We start from the raw sequence: 12258 nt of genomic DNA, 5'->3' as shown, positions 1-12258 counted from the left end.
CAGAAAATAGGTTTACATTCACCTGACTTGCATAAAATGTTAATAGGCCTCAAGGCCAGAAGATAATGTACAAGACCCTCATAAACAAAGAAGTATGCAGAAAACATCCTGGTTTTGTGAAGGACAAGCTGATGTAATGTTAAACTATCCTCCCCTCAGAAATGTACTAACTTAGGGTATAAAAGCTATGGTAAAAAATAAAGCATTGCCAGACTCTGCCAGACCCTGCAAACACCCCCGTCTTGTCATTCTCTCTCTCTCTCCCTCGTAGACTTGGCCCTATCAAGGCTGGTCTCACGTGTCTTCTCTCTCGCTGACGCCGTGCATCCTGAGGGTACCCCCTGGATCCTGCCGAGGCTGGACCCCAGCACTATTTAACACTTATTAAGGTGAAAAAAACAGTAACATGCTTTTTGTTTGTTTTTTGGTAGGTTGTCCTGTGAACTGCTTCACAGTAATTGTTCCTTTCAAAGAATTAAAAAGATAAGGTTTGAAATTCATCTGAAAGGCAGTGCTCAATGATGTGAGCTTCCAAATAGGGGAAAAAAAAAAAAAAGAGAGCCAGTACTTTGTGCTGAAACAGGTCCAGAGTACAGAGTTCTACAAGTGTTCGGTGCCCATGCCTGGCCATCTGGCACACTGGCCAACCCTCTCCCCACACCGGCCACTGGTCATGGGATGAACAGGAGCACTGGAAGGCTCAGCTTCAGGAAAATCTTTCACTCTGGCTGCCCTGGGTCATCTCAGGAATGCAGGGCTTTCCTCAAAATTTTTAACGTTTCTGGGGAGTCCTGGGACCCACTGGGACTGGCGGTGCCACTTGGGTGGAACATCTCCAACCTAGACAAAGGTCAGTCAGTCTCCATCCTTCAAGGCACTGTTTAACGCCTGACCCTGTGTGTGATGTCCCCACTAGCTTCAAGAAGCTCCAGGACTCATGCTGTTGGAGTCAGTCCCTGCCCATGACCTGGACTGCTTCCAGGAGGGTGGACTTCTGAGTTGACCACTTTTTCAGGCTGGTAAAATATTTCTTTCATGAGACTGTGACCCCTCCCAAAGGGGCTGACACTCTGAAGTGAGATGGCTTACTCACACTGGATACAAGAGATGATCAGGACTCTGGGATGCCAGGACAGAATGCCCCCCACACCTAGCTTTAGACTTGAGCTCAAGCAGCATCAATGCTTGCCTGTGCCTGTCCTGACTGTGGTCTCCTCCAATCAACACCCAAGGGCAGCAGGAGGCTGCAGGCATCTCTTACCCTGTGGACCTTTCACTGCTGGACACCCAGGGATAACCCTATCCCTCTGTAAGTTCCTTGCCCAGCTGGGCAGTCCTCTGCGGTGGCCAAGCCTATCTCCTCCGAAGGCTTTCAGATCATTGCTTTAGAACATTGATAGGCCCTTCTGATTTGGATTCTCCTTTGCCCCCAGGGAATTTGGTGGCCTCATGCTCCCCTGGGATAAAGGGAGAACATTTCTTACAGTTTTACTAACTCTACCCACGGGCCCCTGCTGGCTGGTGGCGATGGGTGGAAGGAAGGGGTGGGGTCAGCAGGGAAAGAAGTCACATTATGGGAATGTAGTGAAAGAGAAAACAGAGTTGGAAGTCAAGTTGCTCTCCATGTATCCTATAAAACTCCACTCTGTAAACTGGATATGACCCCCAAATAGATTATTGCTCACATTCTGTGGTATTCTCTGGATGAGATTTGCATTTGTGGTTGTCATCAGTGGAGCACAGTTATTACTTTTGAGAGAGTCCTTGGAAACCAGTACTCACAGCCTACATGACTGATGAGCCAGTATCATACATAAATGATACAAACAGGATTAAATACATGCAGGGGTTAGGAGATCCGTATGGTGTCAATACAAACGTGTTCCAGAGAGTGATGACATTGTGAGTAATACCATGCTACATTATTTTATTGTTGTTCACTTGCTAAGTCGTGTCCTACTCTTTGAGACCCCATGAACTGCAACATAGGCTTCCCTGTCCTTCACTATCTTCTAGAGTTTGGTCAAACTCATGTCCGTTTAGTTGGTGATACCATCCAACCATCTCGTCCTCTGTCATCCCCTTCTCTTCCTGCCTTCAACCTTTCCCAGCATCAGGGTCTTTTCCAATGAGTCTTCTCTTTGCATCAAGTGGCCAAAGTATTGGAGCTTCAGCTTCAGCATCAGTCCTTCCAATGAATATTCAGGGTTGATTTCCTTTAGGATTGACTGGTTTGATCTCCTTTCTGTCCAAGGATTCTCAAGAGTCTTCTCCAACACCACAATTCAAAAGAAACAATTCTTCAGCAGTCAGCTTTCTTTATGGTCCAACTCTCACATCCATACATGATTACTGGAAAAACCATAGCTTTGACTATATGGACCGTTGTTGGCAACGTGATGTCTCTGCTTTTTCTTTCTTTCTTGTTTTTTAATATACGTCAAGGTTTGTCATAGCTTTTCTTCCAAGTAGCAGGTGTCTTTCAATTTTGTGTCTGCAGTCACCATCCACAGTGAATTTGGAGTCCAAGAAAGTAAAATCTGCCACTGTTTCTATTTTTGCCCCTGCTATTTGCAATGAAGTGATGGGACTGGGTACCATGATCTTCATTTTTTTAATGTTGAGTTTTAAGTCAGCTTTTTCCACCTTCCTCTTTCACTGTCATCAAGAGGCTCTTCAGTTCCTCTTTGATTTCTGCCATTAGAGTGGTATCATCTGCATATCTGAGCTTGTTGATATTTCTCCTGGCAATCTTGATTCCAGCTTGTGAGTCATCCAGCCCAGCATTTCAAATGGTGTGCTCTGCGTTTAAGTTCTTCTGGGGGGGTTGGGGGGAGGGAAGGAAAATATGAAATTATCCAAGAATAGCAGAGTTGATGACAAAGAACATGAAGAGAAGATCTCTGGACCTAGACAGAAAAAGAAGGTCCTTGGACATTTGCCACAACTGGACGATAAATACATATCAAAGTATCTCTTGCACCTCTTTCTATCCATTATTCTGAATCTTCATCAATGAATCACTGTACTTTCCAGGGACCCACATGTTTTGTAAAACATATTTTAATCACACTATTTAGTTAGACAGGGCCTTTTAAAAAATAAAGAAGACTGGGACCCCATATACCCCATATAGGGGCAGCTCTGCTTGGCTGTGACATTTTCTTTGAAAGTTAGTATAAATTGACTCACTACATAGTACCATGTTCTGTATCGAATGCCTTGAGGTCATACCAAAAAACCCATGTGATGTAGCCACTGCCCTGGAGAACCACACTCTTGGTGGCTACACAAAATTCAGACATATGAAACACATCAGGAAAAATATAACAGTAGACATTGAATGGTGCTTAATTAGACACATCTGAAAATAAAGGGCAGAAATGGTTACGGCTCAGGACTTTGCAAAGGGCAAGTTCAGTTTGGGCTGGTGTCCCCAGAACCGCTTGGTGGCTCTGGATTCAGGCACTGAAGTTCCAGCTGGACTTGGACTGGCTCAGAAGTATACAGACAGTGGGCTGGGCGGGGGACAGTGGGAATCCTTGAGTAGGGAGACCCGAGGATTCTCTGAACTGAAGAAGGCACAGCCTCCATTTTCTTGGAACTAGGCTCTCCCTGAAGAGCATTTGACTGCCGTGGAATGCGCATAGCGAGTCATTAGGGAACCCTGCCCTGCCTTGCCAACAGGTGATGTTGATGGAATACCCTCTGGAGTAGAAGTCTCTCATTGGGAATAATCTCGGTGGTTTCTTCAACACCAATTTCTTGACATAGACCTAGCCCAACAATCACACTCTTTCCTGTCTCTCTTGCCATCCTGTTGCCATCCTCCTGCCACCCTGCTGGCCCTGGTATGGTTTCTGAATTTGCTGTCTACCCTAGTGTCCAAGCACAAATGTTGGTCTTTTTGTATTCCTAACCCAGCATCGACTCAGTGTTACATGTTGGCAGGAGCCTTGGACTTGATGTCAGAAGACCTAGGGCTGAATGAAGCTGGCTCTGTGACCTTGGGCAGGTCACTGCATGACTCAGAACTTCTGTTTTCGTTCTTTAAAATGGAGATAACGATGCTTCACTACTTACACTATGGGGTGTTTTGAGGAGAAAAATGAAGTGCTTTAGCTTAAAAGAGTAATGTGCTGTGCTTAGTCATGTCAGACTCTTTGCGACCCCATGGATGGTAGCCCACCAGGCTCCTCTGTCCATGGAATTCTCCAGGCAAAAATACTGTAGTGGGTAGCCTATCCCTTCTCCAGGGGATCTTCCCAACCCAGGGATTGAACCCAGGTCTTCTGCCTTGCAGGTGGGTTCTTTACCATCTAAGCCACCAGGGAAGCCCAAGAATACTAGAGTGGGTAGCCTGTCCCTTCTCCAGGGGATCTTCCCAACCCAGGGATTTAACTGGAGTCTCTTGCATTGCAGCCGAATTCTTTACCAGCTGAGCTACCAGGGAAGCCCTAAAAGAGTATTATCTAATACTTAAATAAAACTTATTTTGTGTTGGGCAATTGTATAAGTGTTTTAGATATTTTGACTATTTTAATTCTCACAACAACCCTATGAAGAAGAAGCTGTTAATGTGGCCATTTATGGTGGGGAAGTTTAGGCACAGAGAGATTAAGTAATTTCCCAAAGAGTAACACATTTATTAAATGTAGGACCTGGGGTTTTAACCTGGCACCCTGATACCAGAATCCGTCCTTTGAACAGCCGTGTTATATTGTTTATCTAATTGTTGCTATAAGAGCTAACACTTATATAAGGCTTAATATATTCCAGTGTGTGGGCTCAGTCACTCAGTCATGTCCAACTCTTTGTGACCCGATGGACTTTCGCCCGCCATGCCAGAGATGGTTCCAAATGTCCGGTTAACTCACTTAAATCTTACAGAAGTCCTTGGAGGGATGTGGAGGCAGGTATTGTTGTCATCTGTATTTAAGTCATTTGTAAAAACTTCCCCAATGGGAAAGTGGAATAAGTAGATGTAACTTTCCCTGTTCCTCCCACTAAGCGTAACTGAAAGCCCTGTACATTATGTAAAACAATATGTAAAACAGGAAGGCTCAGAGGGGTGGAGAGAAGGCAGGCTGACAAGGGACTCAGAATCCAAGGAACCATATGATCATGAGTTCCCTGTATTTTTTTTTTTTTTTGCCTCATGTATCCCAGACTTGGAGCTGAAGAAGCTGGCAACTTGGAAATGCCAGTGAGCATGGACAAAAGAAGCCCCAGCAGCCACCTGCTCTCTCCAGCCAAAGGAGCAGCCTAGCAAGACGGAAGCTTCTTAGACAATAATTGCTCTTCTCCAGTCAACCACTACAGCGAATCTGTGGCCCCATTTCCACCCCTGCCAGTGGCGAGACTAGATCCCTGCTCTTGTGAGGCTTATACCAGGAGCCCCATTCTCTCTGCCAGCATGGTGTCAGGAAAGGCAGAATAGAGAGCCAGGACATTCATCCATAGCCCTGGGAGATAATGAAGCCTCCTCCCGTGCTGTCAGTGGAGGTCAGCAGACAGCCATCTGTCACCAATGGGGTGCCCTTCCCCCATCCCCACCCCCGGGGAAAGTGTCGAAGGAGGTCTAATGGGGTGTCAGGATTTCCCCCACTGCCTGGCAGTAGTGAGGTCCTCTTATGTCTGCAGCAACATGTCAGTGAGGCTGTGAGAGGAGCAGTCATGAAGACCTCCAAGCTGCCCACCCAGAGAGATAACATCACTACTGGCCTAGTGCAGAGTCAAACTCCCACCCACACCCAGCAGTAAAGAGGAGTCCCACCTCAGGGGTCCACGAAGGCCAAATGGAACCCTGTGCTACTACCCCCAACTAACAGTGAAGAGGTGGTCCCTGCTTCCCCAATGCCCCCCGCCCTGACACAGTGATGCCACAGGAAGCCAGAGACAAGGAAGGCTTAAATAAGATCAGAGTCTCCTAACAGAGGCTTCCCTGCTTGCTCAGTGGTAAAGAACCCCCTGCCAGTGCAGGAGACGTGGGTTCCATCCCTGGGTTGGGAAGCTCCCCTGGAGAAGGAAATGGCAACTCACTCCAGTATTCTTGCCTGAAGAATTCCATGGACAGAGGAGACTGGTGGGTTATGGTCCATAAGGATGCAAAAGATTTGGACATGACTTAGAGATGAAGCAATGACAACAACAGTTCCTCACAGAATGCCCCATATGTTTTGCTGGAATCAATTTTATTTTATTTTATTTTATGGATTCAATTTTAAAAATCGCTCATCACACCAAGAACAAGGAAGAACTCAAACTAAGTGAAAAAAAGACAAATCGATAGATACCAACACCAAGATGACAAAGAGGTCAAATTATCTGACAAGGATTTAAAGCAGTCATCATAAAGAAGCTTATTTCACTTAACAAAATGCCCTCCAGGGAGGCCTTTCTCAGGAAGGAGAGTAAAAATAAGAAAATTAGGTCCATGTGTGCTCATTTTTTCTTATTTTTCCTTCTAATATCTTAAAGAACTCTTTGACAACTTTCTGAAATACTGCATCCGAAGTGTTCCCTATCATAATGATTAGAATTTATCTAAATCTACTAACTCTTTTAACAGCTTAGAATGTGTGTTATAGAGACAGTGGTTGAAAGATATTTCACCGTTTCTCATATACTGGCTTTTATTTTATCAACAACTAATTTCACACAGTTTCCCTTGCTTATTTCCCCAAATCTCTTTTTCTGACCTTTTTTAATCAAAAAGCAGAATTTAACTATAACGTTGTACTCCTGAGATTTCTGATCATAGTGTCAACAAATTTTCATCCTTTTGTTGCTGCTGTTACCTCTGTTTATATAGATTAATTGGTATCTTTTATCTTTAAGAATCTTTGTTATCACTAAGAAGCTCCTATTTTCCTTTCTGGTTTTGTATCTTTTTCCCACATCTTTCTCAAACTATAATCTTGCTTTGTGTTCTCTTTTCTTCTTTATTTCCATCTGACATTTTACCAATACTTTGTCCCTACACTGGAAACCTAATATTATTTATTATTATTTTTCTTTCTTGCTCTTGTGAATTGAAAATGATAGATTTCAACAGTAAACTTCTTTCTTTTTCTAAATTACCTTAGAACTAGAGGTTTCACATCAAGTGCTTTACACAACAGAAACCTCAAAATCAATTTTCTTTTTTCACTAAAATGAAGGATGACAGAGCGATTATACAAAATCTTTTTTTCCTATCCTCAGGTACTTAGAGAGAAGATCCTTCTGAAAAGGAATGAAATTCAGAAATATCTGGGACTAACATGGGGTCTCTACAGAGTCATGTATCATGGAGTCAGCTGGCCAGACACTCTTGTAATAGATGATTTCAGTTCCCCAACCAGCGCCCGTTGTCAGCACTAAAGCGTGTTGGGCAGTGTGTGTCCCAACGTAAGTGATCTTGTCCTTCATTTTCCTGATGAAGCAGCCTCAGCCATGAGGTGTCTTGGGTAACCACCATATCTCAGGCTGGGAGGGCTCTGAGGTATTTATTCGTGAGCTCTGAGTTTATTCCCCAAAATCCAAGTCAAATCAGCCTAAGTGTAAATAACTCATTGATCTAGGGAGCTTCTGGAACCCAAGGGAAGGATTAGTGTTCCTCCAGGATCTTGGCTTCTTATTCACCCATGGCTGGGACAGCGAGCAAGATAAGATTAGCTAAAAAAAGATGGAGTGATTCTTTTAAAATACTGGTGTACTCTCTGAGGATATTTGTTTATTATAGTCTGGCAATACTTTTCAACAAAGCTTAACATTTGCTCTGGAGGAAAATATTGCTCCCTCACAATTCAGTCTGAGCCAGATGGGGACACTTTATTCCCCCTGGCAATAGAGTCTGTGGAAGCTGCTATGAAATTATGAGAATTGTGGTATTTGGGGGGTGGGATACTTGAAAGAACAATGGGTTGGTGGGTGGGAACCCAACACGATCCCAATTCAGTCTGTGACACTGAGCAAGTCCAGCTTTTTTGTTTTTTGTTTTAATTTGTAAATGGAATTAATCAGTAGTTTTCAGATTTTTACAGTATGAAAACTCTTTTAAATTTCAAAAAGTTGTGGGTAGCATGTGTAAAGGCATCAATTTTGTTGCCTGGTGGGGGGCAGAAAAAAATCTGTAAGTGTATATTAGTTTCAAGACTTGCAGCAACTCCAGTCTCGATAAGTTCAAATGCCACAGACCAGTGGTCTGATTGACTGTGATCCCTTCTGGCTCTGATATTCTGGGATTCAAGTCAGAAGAATTTGGACTCCTTAGAAAACATTCAATTATTCAAGAAGAAAGCTGACATTAAATATTACCAGACTCAAGAGCAGCATTAGAAATTTTGAGAGAGGTGAATTAAGGCAGATTTCAGGGTCAAAAAATCTGAGCTGAGAGAGATGCTGGAAGGAGGGACCAATACTAAGAGCAGTGGGAGGCATTGAGAGAATGGGGAGCCTGTTACATAATGTGGTTCTATTTTGTGCCCATCGAAGCTTACTAAAAAACACTGTTGTGGCTGGACCAGCCTTGTGGTTTTATGATTGCAACACACCCTTCAGAAATAATTATCAGGAAACTTTGAAAGAATAAAGGATTATTACTTACAAGGCCTAGAAATTGCATAGCACATACCTGGGCTCCTACAATGAGGTCCTAGGTAGGAAGAGAATGCTTTTGGGCCTGGGCTTCTGCTTTTATTGGGGGCCTAGGCTTTTGTAGTTCACTTATTGAAATCAACCAAGATCTGTAAAACAAAGGAATCTCCTTGGAGGAGGAGGCCTGGGTTCAATCCCTGGGTTGGGAAGAGCCCCTGGAGAAGGGAATGGCTACCCATCCCAGTATTCTTGCCTGGAAAATCCCATGGACAGTGGAGCCTGGTGGGCTGCCATCCAGAGAAGTCACAAAGAGCTGGACATGACTGAGTGACTAACACTTTCGCTTTCAGGAACAGAGTCAGATGGCATGATGGCTAACCAAAGGAAGCAGAGGAGAAGGCAGTCTTGACTCTCTGACAAGGTGGACCAACTCTTCTGATCTTAAGCAAATATATTATGTAATAATATTTAAATATAAAATAATAATAGAATTAATTATATGTGATAACATTTGTTCTATTAAATAGTGTTTGCATATAAAGGCATCAGGACAGTGGGTAGTATAAAGTAGGCTACTTTCCCTTCTTCTCCTTAATCAGAATAACAGTTGATGTGTTACTTATAGCCTTCTAGTTGTTGCTTAGTCACTGTCACGTCCAACTCTTTGCGACCCCATGGACTGCAGCTCGCCAGACTTCCCTGTCCTTTGCCATCTCCCGGAGTTGACTCAGATTCAAGGCTAGCACCAGTTGAGCTGACATCAAGAAGTTACTGGCAATGTTTGGGGATAATTTCTACAATGTACGTACAAAAGATATGCTCACAGAAAAATACGTCTTTGTAACTTGTCTCTTTTTTATGTTTTCAGTGTTTTGTATGCTTCACATAAAAAAAGAGATTGATTCTCAAAGACATTCTGCCTTACAGCACTCTTCCTGAAATTTTAAGGACATCTGAACTTGACTGTTTTTATTTCCCAGAGTTAAACATAGACTGGGTATTAGGTTGAGGATATCAAGTCACATTTCTACCCAAATAGTCATCTAACTGATGAGAAACAAGACAAGCAAATAGGGACAATACTCAAGAATTTTTTTTTTAATGTTATATATTGCGGTTCATAATTCACTGTTTTTTTAAAAAAAAAATTTGTTTATTTATTTTTACATTTTTGGCTGTGCTGGGTCTTTGTTGTTGTGCATGGGCTTTCTCTAGCTGTTGCTAGCAGGGGCTACGCTTCTTTGAAATACACAAGCTTCTTATTGCAATGGCTTCTCCTGTGATGGAGCAAAGGCTGTAGGCACAGGAACTCAGTCTTTTTGGTGCATGGGCTGAGTTGCCCCGTATCATGTGGAAACTTGCTGGACTTGGGATCAAAGTCCCCAAGTCCTTGGGGCCCCAAACTTGGGATCAAACCTGTGTCCCCTTTATTAGCAGATGGATTCTTAACCACTGGGCCACCAAGGAAGTCCCTTGAGAATTTTTAAAGTTAACAGTTGTCAAGATTTTTAAAGGTTATTAATATTTTTATTCCTATTTTCAAGCAAATATTCCCTTAGAAGAATAGAAACTCCCTCTATTTCTCCAGCAAACTCAAGTAGAAGCTCTAAGAAAAACATATAGCTTAGAACAAAGTGTAGATCCAAATATGAATCAAATTAAATGTGGTAGTGTTCTGAGAAGTTCATGCAATGTAAGGAAAGTAGATCCTTTACATTCTCTTTGAAGTTGTAGAAGTGTACTGACAGAGGAATCACATTCTCTTTTTTCAATGAATCACGTTACTTGATTCTTCAGTGAATAATGATCATATACTCACGTACTGTGGGTGATGTGCTCTGTTTTCACTTTTCAGAATCAACCTTAAAGGCAAAACATGTTTAGGTAACAATGTAAAAGTGTTCTAATCTAAACCTTGAAATCTGTAAATTGATATATAGCTGATAGAAATTGAAAGTGGATACGTGAGAAAGAGGAAATGGAAGTTCCAAACAGAGAAAATAGTTGGGAGAAATCCATCAAAGAAACAATAGAAGACATTTTTCCAAAATAAAGCACACATCTCCAGGTTGAAAGACTGGGCTGATTGCTCAGCTCAATGAATGAAATGTATGTCCACCATGAAGCCACATCATCGTGAAATTTCGAAAGCCCAAGGATAGAGAAAAGATCCTGAAAGCTTCCAGATAAAGAGAAAACCACTTTAGAAGTAAGTCAGACAGAGAAGGAGAAATACTATATGACATCCCTTATGTGTGGAATCTAAAAAGAAATGATACAAATGAATTTACTTACAAAACAGAAAGAGACTCACAGGGTGAGAGAATGAACTATGGTTGCCTATACACACTGCTGTATTTAAAGTGGATAACCAACAAGGACCTATTGTTTAGTACATGGAACTCTGCTCAATGTTACGGGGCAGGCTGGATGGGAGCGGGATTTGGGGGAGAATGGATGCATGTACATGTATGGCTGAGTCCCTTTGCTGTTCGCCTGAAATTATCACAACATTAATTGGTTATATGCCAATACACAATAAAAAGTTAATTCCAGGAAAAAGTAAAAACGGAACAAAAAATGAAAAGAAAAAAAAAAGAGAGAGAGAGAAAGCCACTTTACATACAAAGGACTGGTTTTAATGGCATTATTTGTAGCCTTGTTAATCTTGCCATAGAGATTTTTTTTTCTTCCACTCAAGCCAATATTACTGTTGTCAAACCCTTTCTCCTGAAAGCCTGTCTTCTGAGTTTTACCTCTGAGCTCTTCACTCACTGCCCTTCTTGTTCCACACACTGAAACTCTTCCTACAAGGTTCTACCAAATACCCACAACAATCTCATCTCTCTTTAACCCATTTCCAGATCTGACACTGGGACAGACTAAGTGAATACTGCCCTAGATCTATCTGCCTCTTTGCTGGGAGAGGCATCTCTTCAGCTGTCTTCTGTTCTGGGCAGTACTGAATGTGGATTTCTCACTCCAGGCCAGCTGGCCTCAGCAAGGTTGAGGAGATTGCCTCCAATCTGCTCTTGCCACACCAAGATATTGATAACTTCTTTTTTTTTCTCCTGCTTGGAGCTGGGTCAATCTATAAACACCGTCACACCATCACTAGAATTCTCTCTCCTGATTCCGAAACAGACCAATCTACACAGCATTACTATCAAGTGGAGAAGGTGAGTAGCAAGACTCTGCTTAAACTGACAGCAAACACGTGGGTGGGTGGGCACTGTGCCTTCAGGATTCATGCTTGAATTTACATATTTGTACAAGATCAAAACCCCTTCATTACTTTGTTCTGTCTCTGCTCTCCCCAATTTCCCTGTATTTCTCGCATGAAAGTTGCACAATACTACACCCCCAGGGACCTATTGGCCTCCACACATCTATACACATTCCATTGTGTATGTTAGTTGCTCAGTCGTGTCCAACTTTTTGCTATCCCAAGGACTGTAGCCTGCTAGGCTACTCTGTCCATGGAATTCTCCAGGCAAGAGTCTAGAGTGGGTTGCCATTCCCCTCTCCAGGGGATCTTCCCACCCAGGGACTGAACCTGGGTCTCCCATATTGCAGGCAGATCCTTTGCTGTCTGAGCCATTGGCTTGTTCCTGACTTCCATTACCATTTCATTATTCCATGCATTTTTAGGTCTTCCTGTGTCCTTATAGCCTGCAG

At 42.7% G+C, this 12258-nt stretch overlaps 1 long non-coding RNA gene across 1 annotated transcript; it reads left to right on the top strand.

Moving 5' to 3' along the window:
* The first annotated feature begins 303 nt into the window (after positions 1-303).
* On the top strand, positions 304-10974 carry LOC122427744. Its single transcript, XR_006265534.1, has 3 exons — positions 304-389; positions 5170-7392; positions 8931-10974. It is a non-coding gene; the product is annotated as an uncharacterized LOC122427744 (long non-coding RNA).
* Positions 10975-12258: the final 1284 nt, after the last annotated feature.

The sequence above is a fragment of the Cervus canadensis genome, chromosome 25 (assembly GCF_019320065.1).
Source record: "Cervus canadensis isolate Bull #8, Minnesota chromosome 25, ASM1932006v1, whole genome shotgun sequence".
NCBI lineage: Eukaryota > Metazoa > Chordata > Mammalia > Artiodactyla > Cervidae > Cervus > Cervus canadensis.
This window is presented reverse-complemented; position numbering and strand designations above follow the sequence as displayed.